This window comes from Lissotriton helveticus, chromosome 10, assembly GCF_964261635.1.
Source record: "Lissotriton helveticus chromosome 10, aLisHel1.1, whole genome shotgun sequence".
Classification (NCBI taxonomy): Eukaryota; Metazoa; Chordata; class Amphibia; order Caudata; family Salamandridae; genus Lissotriton; species Lissotriton helveticus.
This window is the reverse complement of record NC_136071.1, coordinates 392736184-392749077: the sequence shown is the minus strand read 5'-3', so window position 1 is coordinate 392749077 and position 12894 is coordinate 392736184. Positions and strand designations below refer to the sequence as shown.

General features: G+C 49.0%; 1 protein-coding gene across 4 annotated transcripts in view; it reads left to right on the top strand.

The window, feature by feature from the left end:
* The window catches only part of SLC4A2 (solute carrier family 4 member 2), a 1409997-nt gene that overhangs the window by 1326977 nt on the left and 70126 nt on the right, over window positions 1–12894 (top strand). The gene's annotated exons all lie outside the window — the stretch shown is intronic.

Below are 12894 nucleotides of genomic sequence, written 5' to 3'. Positions count from 1 at the left end.
TGGAAGACCAGCTCTTTGTTGGCTACATGGGCGCCAAGAACGGTTGGAACGGTCGTGCTGTGCACAAGCGGACCATCTCTCGGTGGGGCGTTCTGTGCATAAAGGCTTGTTACTCCATGGCTAAAAGGAGCCTCCGGTGGGGATGCGCGCCCACTCTACCAGGGCGAGGGAAGCCACTACTGCTCTGGGACGAGGAGTTCCCTTGCAGGACATCTGTCAGGCTGCTATGTGGGCCTCGCTGCACACATTTACCAAGCACTACTGCCTGGACAGTCAAGTCTGTAGAGACGGCTTCTTTGGTCGTTCTGTTCTCCAGGACTTTCTGGTGTGATCTTGGTTCGCAGACCCACCACTGAGGTTGGTATTGCTGGGGTATCTATTCTAATGTAAGGAAACATTCACTACGTGTTTCTTTCAGATGCACAAGTTACTTACCTTTCCTAGCGATATATCTGTAAGAAACATTAGTAGTGATAGATTCCTTACCGCCCTACCCATCCTCCCCTTTCTTCTAACTGATTTCTAGGGTTAAGGTCATCCCTTTTTAGGGCCCTAGTTTCATGGCACCAGTGGTCAGTTTCTTGCATGGCTCTGCGTTCCTGGCACGGAAAGTCGTGTACAGAACTGACGTCAGTGCGCTTGGGCGCGTCTAAGTAGCTCCAGCGACGTCATCCTGGTGCCAACGACGCAACCGATACACTCGGAGCCGCATGACGACGCCTACCCATGCGCAGGGGTACTGCTGACGAAAAACTTTCCGGATCCAATCTGACACCTGGGGGTAATTCTAAGGTAAGGAATCTATCACTACTAATGTTTCTTACAGATAAATCGTTACCGAAGGTAAGTAACTTGTGCATCAGGTCTTCTTTGCAGCTCCGGTCGCGGTAGAGAAGACCCTTCAGGCATCAACTTGAAGCTTGAAGTGGGTCGGAGATCGCCAGATCTAAGGTCGTGATCATCGTGGAGACCTCCTCGTGGTGTTGGGCCATTTGAACTCGGGCCCTGGGTGTTGGGTGTTGGGTGCAGAATGGTGCAAAATCACAGAGCCTCCTGGATCCGGATTCTGTGGGTGAGTCTTTGGTCAATCAAATCCGATGCTCACTGGAGACAGAGTCTTTAAGATGGTTGCAGAGCCGAGCCTCTGAGCGCAGGAGGCCTGATGGCTGCTGAACACGGGTAGGCAGGTTGGAGTTGGTACAGACCGTTAGGGCTAGGGCCAAAGCAGTTGGTATCCTCTTCTTCCTGGGTCAGCACGGCTCTTTGGTCCTTCTTCTTTCTTCCTCAAATCTGAGGAGGGAAGGTTCAGGGTTGTGCCTAAATTTGAGGGCATTACATGGGTGTGCAGGTCGGGACCTATGGGTCCCTTTCTTGGGGTGAGTACTCCCCCTATTATGCCACCCTCCAGTGGGAGATGGGCATGAGCCTCTTCCTAATTGGTTGGATCCTCTCATCTCCAAGATGGAGGGGTCTGAGATGTGTGCTTCACCTTACCTCCTCTCTGCCCTCCCTCTCAGAGCAAGAAAAAACTGAAATTAACAGTCCAATTTCCAGTATAGAAATAAAAGACATGATTAAGGCCCTTAAAGTAGGGAAGGCTGCGGGCCCTGATGGGTTTAATGCTAAATTCTACAAGTACTTCTCCTCGACACTGATTCTCCCACTTCTAAACGTGTTCAAGGAATTTAGTGACTCTGGTCAGATCACTGGGACGCCAGTAGAAGCTCTTATAGCAGTAATTCCCAAAGAGGAGAAAGACCCATCGCTCCCTAAAAACTATAGACCGATATCTCTAATTAATTTAGACTGCAAAATGTATGCAATGATCCTCGCTAAGCGCCTCCAAATTTTTTTACCCAAACACATCCACTCTTCACAAGTTGGCTTTTTCAAAAACAGACTTTCTAGTGATAATACACGTATTCTAACGCATGTCCTTGAAAAAGCCAAACTTACTGACTCACCAACAGTTGCTATCACTTTGGATGCAGAAAAGGCTTTCGACAAAGTTGATTTGACCTCCTTGAAAGCAACACTAGATAAATTCAACCTGGGTGAGTACTTTACACGGATGGTATAGCTCCTTGTCAAACCCTCGGCCAGAGTCAGAACGGGAGGTTGCCTCTCATCTTCCTTTAAGTTAGGACAGGGAACTAGACAAGGCTGCCCTCTCTCCCCGTCTCTATTCCTTCTTGCAATTGAACCCTTCCTCTATCAGCCCAGGAAAAATAATCTGATCACTTCAACAACTGCATGGTCAAAATAACTGCTTACGCGGTGACGACGTATTACTTGTTTCAGAGAATGCTGAGGCTGCTATCCCTGCTCTTATGTCTTCAAAAGACGAATTTGCTGTATCAGGCCCTAAATTAAATAAGGACACGACTGAAGTCAAAAGCCTGTACAACCGAGGCGGGAAAGAAATTATTGGCAGCTTGGGTCTTCTGTGGCAACCTAACTGCTTCAAATATCTTGGCTTAGACTTTACGAGAGATCTAATCACCACCCTCCAGACCAATGAAAATGCTCTCTTCATGAAAATCTCTTCATTACTAGATGGTTGGTCTCCTAAGTTTTTATTTTGGTGGGGAAGAGCTGAGACATTAAAAATGATGATTACTCATCTTGTTAGCTATCTGGCCAGCATGCTACCAATGACGCTCTCAAATGATTTCCTGAATAGGATCTATAAGCTTTTTAACACGTTCCTCTGGCAAGGTAAGAGACCTAGAATATCTATGAAAAAACTTCAGTTGCCCAAAGATAAAGGTGGTCTGGGCCTTCCGAACTTTAGGAACTATCAAATTGCATTTCTTTGTAAACAGGGCTCTAACTGGCTACTCCCCAGGTGGACTATACCCCTGTCTGGTTGGACATTGAAAGATCAATCATCAATGATATGCCTTTGTCTGCTCTTCTAACCATGGATATATCTTCCATCCCCCATTCTAAATATATTTTGCTTAACACTAAAAGAGCCCTTGTACGTTTAGAACACTTATCCGTACTAAAAACGAACAAATCCAACTTGACCTCTCTCTGGCACAACCCGAACCTGAAGGTTGATGGAGAGATGCGCTATTGGGAACACTGGTCCAAAAGCGGCATAAATCTAGTCAAAGATCTTTTTACATGGACCCTTCTCCTACCTTTCGCCGAGCTTCAGTCTCGACACGGTTTACATCCGATAGATTTTTATACATTCCTAAAACTAAAATCACTCCTCACGTTGCGCTCTATTAAGCCTTCTGATTCTTCTATTCTCTCAAAGATGCATCAGCTGCTAAAGTCAGGTCACACTGTATCTAAAGTTTACAAACTCCTATCCCCTAAGCCTCGCAAATCCCACAGGAAATGGGAAGCAAAATGGGAAGCCGAAACTAACTCTAGCAACATATCATTCGACTGGGAGAAGATCCATATCAACATTTCGAATAAAATCTACCCAATATTATCGCAAACAAAGCTTATGTTAGTAAATAGGACATATTGGACCCCAGAGGGGATCTTTAAACTTAGACTCAGCGAACACCCCACTTGCTGGAACTATAAGTATCAGGTTGGTAATCTTGGCCACATGCTCTTCCAATGTCCTATCTTACAACCATATTGGGATAAGATCTACGAATGTATAAACAATACTTTCAGCATTGCCCCCCCAAGGGAATTTTCCTACATTCTTCTAGGTGCCCTGGACCCTAAGATCAAAGATGTGAATGATCGGTACTTATTAGACTTCATGCTTACCGTAGCCTGTAAAATTGTTTTGAGTAAGTGGAAACATTCCAAAGAAGTCTCCTTTAGGATGTGGCAAGAATGGTTATCCTTCCTAAGAAGAGCTGATGACGTTACACTTCATGCCTCTCCTTGGCGCAGGTCACACAGGAAGCTTTGAAAATCCCTTGACGCCTTCTCATATGACCCACCGTGAAAACTGCCTCACACTTCACGCAAAATAATGCTTAACAAACACAATTTCAAATGTGTGGCACCTGTCATGTGTTTTATAATGTATTCTATAGTTACTAAGGGGTAATTGTACTTACACGACAACCCTGTCATGTATTGTGTTTTACACTATTATTTGGCTGTAACTGTCATTGTTCGACCACCGGTGTGTCATTACAGCATCACTGCGGCTCCCATGGTAAGGCAGTTGAGTAATCTGATGTTTGTTGGTTCTATTTCTATTTCTTTGTATTTATTATTGTTTTTATCATTATTATTGTTTTTATCATTATCATTGTGTTTTCTTATTGTCTATTATTATCACTGTGCTTATTTACTTATCTGTTAATTTTTGGAAAATTCAATAAAAATGACTTGGAAAAAAAAAGAACTGGTGGGAGCCAGTTGCTGGTGACAGCAAATGGCAGGGACAGCTTACAAAGTCAGCAGGCTTTTGAATCTTACCCTCTCATGGACCCAGCCCATCCTGGGGGACGAGGCATGACACCTCTGCCCAGGATGGGCATTGTTTCTGGACCCAGAGAGTGAATGCTATCTACCTAGTGGTCCAGAAACCTGTCTGATAGTGGCAAATGGCGGACAGGCATTCAGGAACCACACCAGGGCTGGTCGTTTTTCAGGGGGCATCTCTAAAATGCCCTCTGTCTGCATTTTACATTAAATTCTACACTGGCATCAGTGTGGGTTTAATGTGCTGAGAAGTTTGTTACCACATTTTCCAGTTTCAATAAAGCCATTATGAAGCTGTGGAGTTCGAGAGGACAGACACCCAGACTATATACTCTTTATGGCTTTACTGCACTTACAATGTCTAAGATGGACTTAGACACTATAGGGGTACAGTGCTCATGCACCTTGAGGGGTGGCTTACCTAGGCCACAGGCAGTGGATTGCAAGCATGACACACAGGGATCTGTGCCATGTCGACTCTTCACTTTTCTCTGCACCAATACACGCACACGCAGCCTGCAAGGGCAGTGTGTGGATATCTGAAAGTGACAATTAGTTAGAGATTCCTTACCTTACAATTACCCCCAAGCGTCAGACTGGATCCGGAAAGTTTTTTCGTCAGCAGTACCCCTGCGCGTCGAAAGGTGGCGTCGGTCAGCCCCGTGTTTGTCGTTGGTGTCGTGGTTGCCAGGATGACGCTGCTGTGGCTACTTTTTTTTTTTTCAACTCTTTATTGAGCTGCTGTAGCTACTTAGACGCCGCGCTGACGTCAGTTCTTTCTTTTTTCACTCCAGCCAGTGCAGATCCAGAGAGAGCAGTACCTCCAGTCACTTTTTGACTGACTTTTTGGATGACTTTTGTCAACACCGTTATTTAGTCTTCGACTTCTGGTGCTCATCAGGGATGCTCGGTTTCAAGGCTAGCGGCTCCTGCAGCCAGCTAATGTTGGTGACGGATCCACACCACGTGTGCTTGTTTTGCCAGGAGCGCGACCACTACCCCAAGTCCTGCTCCTACTCCCGGACCATGAGTCCAAAGTCTTTGCAGGAGCGGTACCGAAAGGTTCTCCAGGCCCAGGAGTCGGCTCCTTGCTGTTCGAGGTCCCGGTCACATGAGAGGTCGAGGGACGTCAAGGAGCCACCACCACCAGTCTTCGTCAAAGTCTTTGCACGCCTCAGGTAAGTTGAAGCACAAGAAGAAATCGAAGACGCATAGTAGCTCTTCAACTTCTCCCTGTCGGTCGGCCGACGCAACGAGGGATGCGGGTAGTGCCCCTCCCGCGGCTCCGCCTGCGGAGCCCGAAGGGTTGACTCTGAGTTTTCTTTCCTTCCCGGAGCGACCCCTGCCCAGCTTCGCTCCTTTTACGAAGCGATGCATACCATCTTTGGGCAGCCCGACTCCGCCGGTGCGTCTTCGGGCCCCGCAAACTTGGCTGGGGGCCCTGGGCCTTTGATGCCGGCGGCTCCAGCCCCGGCACCGCAGGGTCCCCTTGGATCCATTCCTGGAACCGGATATGCGCTGGCCTACCTGATTACACCTCCCCCAGTACAGATTCCACCTGCACCATGTCTCCAGCAGGCGTCAACCCTGGCCTCCATCCTGATGTAGACATGGAGCCGGACCGGCGTCGACCAACGCCGGATCCGGTGCCGATGGGTACTTTGTGCCCCTGTTCTACCCTGGTTCTTTTAGGCCAGATTGGCAACCAGAGGAGGGTGAGGAGGACTGGGAGAGATCTAGATACCCTTTGACTGACTAGTTGGGTTACAAACCGGACTGGAGAGAGGAACTGGGGGAACCAGTGGCCTGGATACCTCACCAGACCGTGGCATGTTGTCTCCTCCTACCCTGGCTACGGAGAAGGGAGCGTCTTATGCAGTGGTATTGCGTAGGGAGGCCGAGGCTCTCAACCTCGAGCTCCCTACGGTGGCGGTCAGGACTAACCTCCTGACAGAGGTGCCTCAACCTGCATCGAGCTCTTCGGTGCCCCTGCTGCCGTTTAATAGAGCCCTAACCGACATCCTTTTGGGCATCTTGTCCAGGACCAACACAGGGGCTCCTGTGGATAGGATGATTGCCCGATGCCACCGCGCGGCCCTGGGTGACCCTACTTTCCTCTCCCAACACCCCACCCCTGAGAGCTTGGTGGTCCAAGCCTCCACATCCAAATGCGTATTCCCTAACACACCACCTGATAGGGAATACAAAAAGCTGGACCATCTTGGGAAGAAGATGTTTTCTTCCTCCTTCTTGAGACTGCGGTTGGTAAACACCGCATGTCTGTTGGGCCGTTATACCCACCCTGTGTGGGATACGGTGGCGCAGGTGCTGCCACAGTGTCCGGAGGAGGACCGGGCGATACTCTCCCGTGCCATTACCGAGGGGAGAGACGTAGCGACGTTTACCATACGTTGTGGACTGGACACTGCCGACTCGCTAGGTAGGACAATTTTGACGTCTGTAGCCCTTCAACGCTACGTCTGGCTGGGATCGACTGGCTTTTCTGGGGAAGTCCAAGCTACCCTTATGGACATGCCCTTTGATGGCCGCAGCCTGTTTGGGGACAAGGCAGAGAAAGCACTAGAGCGTTTCAAGGAATCACGGGCTACGGCCAAGTCCTTGGGCCTCTCCACCACCCGCCCTGCGCAGGCTGCTTTTCACCCCTTTTGTGGCTATGGAAGGGATGCCCCAACACGTTCCACCCAGGGCCACAGGCCAGCGCAAGCTGTTCAGCCCCTGCGTGGTCAGGGACGTGGGAACCACCGGCGTGGCTCTGGGGGCCAGCTCGCGGGCCAGTCCACCACAGCCCCCACTGCAGCAGCCTCCAAAGGTTCCTAGTCCGACCTTCCAGGGCCACCAATCGCTAGTGGGCGGGAGGATTCACAATCACCAGCCCCACTGGCGCACCATCACGTTGGACAGGTGTGTTTTGCAGATAGTCCGAAGGGGCTATTCCTCCCCTTCAAGACTACCCCTCCATCCATGCCACCTCAGCACCATTGCATGTCGGAGGATCATCTGGCCCTTCTCCAACAGGAAGTTTCAGCACTCTTGGCCAATGGAGACAATGAGCAAGTTCCTGCCCCAGAAGTAGGTTGTGGTTGCTACTCCCACTACTTTCTGGTGCCCAAGAAGAACAAAGGCCTGAGTCCTATCTTGGATCTCAGGAATGTCAACCCCTTCCTCCTGAAGGAGAAGTTCAAAATGTTGACGCTAGCTCAGGTCCAGTCTACCCTGGAGACTAGATGGTAGCGTTGGACTTGCAGGATGCCTGTTTCCACATTCCTGTCCTGCCGGCCCACAGGCGTTACCTACGCTTCATGGTAGGCCACGAGCATTTTCAGTTTGCCGTGCTCCCCTTCGGCCTTACCAGCACTGCTCGGGTGTTCACGAAAGTGATGGTGGTGGTCGCAGCTCATCTGTGCAGATCAAGGGGTCCAGTTTTTCCCTATGTCGATGACTGGCTGTTGAAGGCGGGCTCGCCCCAGGCGGTCGTCTCACACCTCCAGACTACGCCCGACCTCCTGCATTCGCTGGGGTTCTCCATCAACGTGCCGAAGTCGCACCTGAGTCCCTCTCAGAAGCTCCCCTTTATCGGAGCGGTTCTGGATTTGACGCGGTTTCGGGTTTATCCTCCCGAGCAGCGAGTCCGTGATATTCAGGCTATGATTCCGATCTTTCAGCCTCTATCCTGGGTTTCAGTCAGAATGACCCTCCGGCTTCTGGTCCTGATGGCCTCCTGCATCCTGCTAGTGCAACATGCCAGATGGCATATGCGGGCTCAGCAGTGGGACCTGAAGTTCCAGTGGGCCCAGCATCAGGGCAACCTGTCCGATCACGTCCAGATCTCGGAGGGCACTGCACGACAATTGCAGTGGTGGCTCACGAATCGCGATTGGGTCAATGGCAGATCCCTCTCCCTTCCCCAACTGGAGCACACAGTGGTGACGGATGCGTCCCTCCTGGGATGGGGAGGCCACTTGGGAGAGGCGGAGATCAGAGGTCTCTGGTCTCCGGCAGAGTCCCGGCTCCACATCGATCTTTTGGAGCTTTGAGCGATCCGACTTGCACTGAAGGCATTCCTTCCCTCTGTCCGGAGAAGTGTGGTGCAGGTGTTCGCGGACAACACCACCATCATGTGGTATTGCAACAAACAGGGCGGGTGGGGTCCTGGACCCTATGTCAGGAGGCTCTGCGCCTCTGGACATGGCTGGATTATCAAAGCATTAACTTGTTGGTTCAAAACCTGGCAGGTTCTCTGAACGCCAGGGCTGACAAACTCAGCCGCCAGTGCTTGATAGGGTCACGAAGGGCGTCTGAACTCGGACGTGGCGCAAGGTCTCTTTCAGCAGCGATGCTTTTCATCGCGAGTGGAGTTGCGGTCTGTTGTACGCCTTTCCGCCTATACCCCTTCTTCTCAGAGTGCTGAAGAAGATTCGGCACGGCCGGGCCCAAGTTATCCTTGTGGCTCCGGATTGGGCACGAAGATACTGGTATCCTGAGCTACTCAACATGGCGATCGATCCCCCAATCCGACTGCCTCTTCAGGAGGATCTTCTGTTGCAGCACCAGGGGACGGTCCTCCACCCGAATCTGTCCAACCTCCACCCCCATGCATGGAGATTGAGCGGCGACAGTTGACAGCTTTCGACAGCTTCCAATCTTCCTCCCGAAGTCTGTGATGTCATTGTGGCAGCCAGGCGTCCCTCCACGAAAACGGTATACGCCTGCAGGTGGAACAAGTTTGTGGAATGGTGCACAGCTAAGTCTGTGGATCCCCTTTCTGCCCCTCTTTCCGAAGTTCTTCTGTTCTTCTTTCCTTGACCCAGCGGGGCTGTGCTCTGGGCACTATCAAAGGTTTTCTTTCTGCCATCTCCGCCTTTCTACTGCTTCCTGATCAGCATTCTCTTTTTAAGTCCACGGTTGTTAACTGTTTTCTGAAAGGCATTACGCACACTTTTCCTCCTGTGCTGTTCATCATGCCTCAATGGGACTTAAACCTTGTCTTGACATTTCTGATGTGCACTCCCTTCAAGACCCTTCATAACTGTCCTTTGCGTCTTCTTACTCTCAAGACGGCTTTCCTGGTAGATCTCACCTCTGCCAGAAGAGTGAGTGAGCTCCAGGCTCTTTCTTCAAAACCTCCTTTCCTTTCTGTTCATCTGGACGAGGTGGTTTTGAGGACCCGTCCTTCTTTCTTGCCAAAGGTTGTCATGCCCTTCCACATTGGGCAGACCATCACTTTGCCCACCTTCTTTCCGCCTCCGCATCCTTCGAAAGAGGAAGAGAGGCGCCACCGTCTGGACCCAAAACGTGTGCTTTCGTTCTATCTGAAGCGCACACAACAGTTCTGGGTGGAGGACCAGCTCTTTGTTGGCTACGTGGGTGCCAAAAAAGGTCGGGCCATACACAAACGGACCATCTCTCGTGGGTCGTTCTCTGCATCAAAGCTTTTATTCGTTGGCTAAGAAGGAGCCTCCTGTGGGGCTGCGTGCCAATTCTACCAGGGCAACAGCAGCCACTACTACCTTGGGACACGGCGTTCCCTTGCAGGACATTTGTCAGGCAGCTACGTGGACCTCGCTGCACACGTTTACCAAGCATTGCTGCCTTGACAGTCAGTTTGGAGAGACTGCTTCTTTGGCCGTTCTGTGCTCCGTGACTTTCTGGTGTAATCTGGTTCGCAGACCCACCACCGGGGTTGGTATTGCTGGGGTATCTATTCTAAGGCAAGGAATCTATCACTAACGTGTCTCTTTCAGATGCACAAGTTACTACTTGTGTAACGATATATCTGTAAGAGGCATTAGTTAGTGATAGATTCCTTATGGCCCCACCCATCCTCCCCATTCTGCGACCTGATTTCTAGGGTTAAGGAGATCCCTTTCAGGGCCCTAGTTTCTTGGCACCAGTGGTCAGTTTTTGGCATGCCACTGCGATCCTGGCTCGGAAAGTCGTGTGTAGAACTGACGTCAGAGCGCTGGGGTGGCGCCTCAGTAGTCTCTGTGACGTCATCTTGGCGCATACGACACCAGAGACGGACGCGGAGCCGCACAACGCCACCTACTGCCGCGCAGAGGTACTGCTAGCAAAGCTTTCCGGATCCAGTCTGTCGCCTGGGGATATTCTAAGGTAAGGAATCTATCACTAACTAATGTCTCTTACGTATATATCATTACACAAGTAGTAACTTGTGCATCCCTCCTCTAAAAAAGGACAGAGCTGGACATGTGTCCTTTTACAGGTCCTTCTCATTGCTCAGTGTCAATTACAAAATACTGAGCAGGATATCAGCAAAATAAATTCTTCCTAAAATAGGCCGTCTGAGCCACCCCAATAAAAAAAAGTTTATTCCTAAGCACAGCATGACACCCAGTGCCAGAAGGCTTATACATTTTTATTGGACTACCCCCTACAATGATTGTCTCAAGGCTCTGGTAACCGTACTATCCTTAGCTATCAAAAAGGCCTTCAGCTCCATCCAAAGGGAATTTTTGTATGCTGTTATGAGTAATATGGAGCTTGACAATGGAGACTTGAATTGGATCAAGCTATTATATGCTAGTCTAATACATTGGATTAAAAAAAGAGGCTTAGGGGCACGTGCATCAACATCTGAATTTGTGATTACCAAATAGCGATTTTTTTAGGAATAGCTAATTGGTAAGCACAAATGCCTATGCATGTATGAATCGCAAACAAAAATGGTGATTTCTTAACATTACCTAATAGTTATTCTGTAAATAGCGAATTGCTATTAGGTAATGTGACTTCATTCATTAGGCCCATAGGAATGAATGGTAATGCAGTCGCAAATTGTGATTACCAAATTTGTGATCGCAAATTGCAAATGCAAAGCCAAGGATGCCCTGGGGCCTACGGCCACCCTGAAGCACCCCCCAAAAAATGCAAGTGTGCACATGTAAAGCATACACATGGCATCTGTGCACTACATGGCACTTTGAAAAATGTATTTTTGTGGATTTTTCAAAGTATGCACATATTACCATCAACTTGAAATTGATGGTAATTAGCGTTTTCTAAATGCACAGTTCGCATTTAGGAAAGGTTTCTTGCATCTGCATTAGGGAATGGCAAATTGTGATTCCCTATTAGCATTCGCAATTAAGGGAATCACCAAAAATTGCATCAGAAAAGGCCATTTTGCAATCGCAAACGGACGATTTTTGCGAAACGCACTGTTTGCGATTGCAAAATGGTTTGATGCATGTGCCCCTTAATCTTGGATCCCTGTATCATTAGTAGTGGCATGTGGTAGAGTTGAGGCCCTAGAGGATTTCGGAAAACTGTCAGGGCTGAAAGTAAATTGGTGCAAGTGCTGCATGTATTCTGTCCGTCCAACTGCAAGAGAAGAAAGACCCTCGGAAGATGTTATACAGTGGGATCCAACCATCATAAAATACCTGAGGGTCGGCATATTTAGAACTGCAAACAACCTGCTGGGAGGGAATACTATAGTAAGCATGTCCTCTTTATAGCAAGTCATTAAATTCTGGCAAACATTACCCAAATCTGTCATGGGGAGAATAGCTTTTTCAAAGATGATCCTTCTCCTTAGGCTATTATAGCTTTTCTCCTCCTTGCCAATAGAAATTCCAAGGGCTGGCTTCCATTAAATGGATTGGATGCTAGTAGTTCTGATATGGGGTACAAATAGATGTAGGATTGCATTGACCAAACTGCCAGTGGACGAGGCCAGTTTCGCTGCCCCAGACCTAGAGCTCCACTCTATGACTCCAAAACCGCAGTGGGCGACTAGGTGACAAGCAGCTTGTTGGGATGGCACAGTCAATGGGAACCTGGATACACCTCTGTGGGCTGCACTTGCGCGCTTTCTGCCTAACCCATTTGGGAAAAAGAGTGCATCTCAGTTAGGACTCTTATTTATGCCTGGACTACCGCTCTCAAGAGAACCCCGTGTGAATCCCGTTGGAACGCAAGCTCCCTATAATCTGCTTAACAGCGCTACCACAAGACGATAATTGGATTTGACTACAAGACTGGGCTGAGAAAGGCCTTATGATATTTGGTAACCTATATTCTGGAAGAAGCTTTGTGGAGCTCCAGCAGCTCCATGCGGGCTATGAAATCCCAATAAGACATTTTCTAATGTAAGGGGCACTCTTGGCAACAATATGTACCTGGTGGAATACAGGCACAGCGCAACCTCCTGTACATGCTGGCATGAAATATATTTATACCTTAGATGGTAAAAATAGGACGGTAACTCCTATATGGATCATTCGGAGCACAGTCACAGAGTGAACTGACTGTGCTGCATTATACATTTACAGAGGATTTTAGTGCACCTTCGACTGTAAGTGAATGAATTCAGATATTGAAACGTTCCACTAAGGTATCCAGGAATTCCAGGTTTAAGTTAATTCAGTATTACTATCTGGTGTCCTAAGTTTGGTGAGGAAGGAGACGTTTTTTTTTCATAGGGTCTTTTGC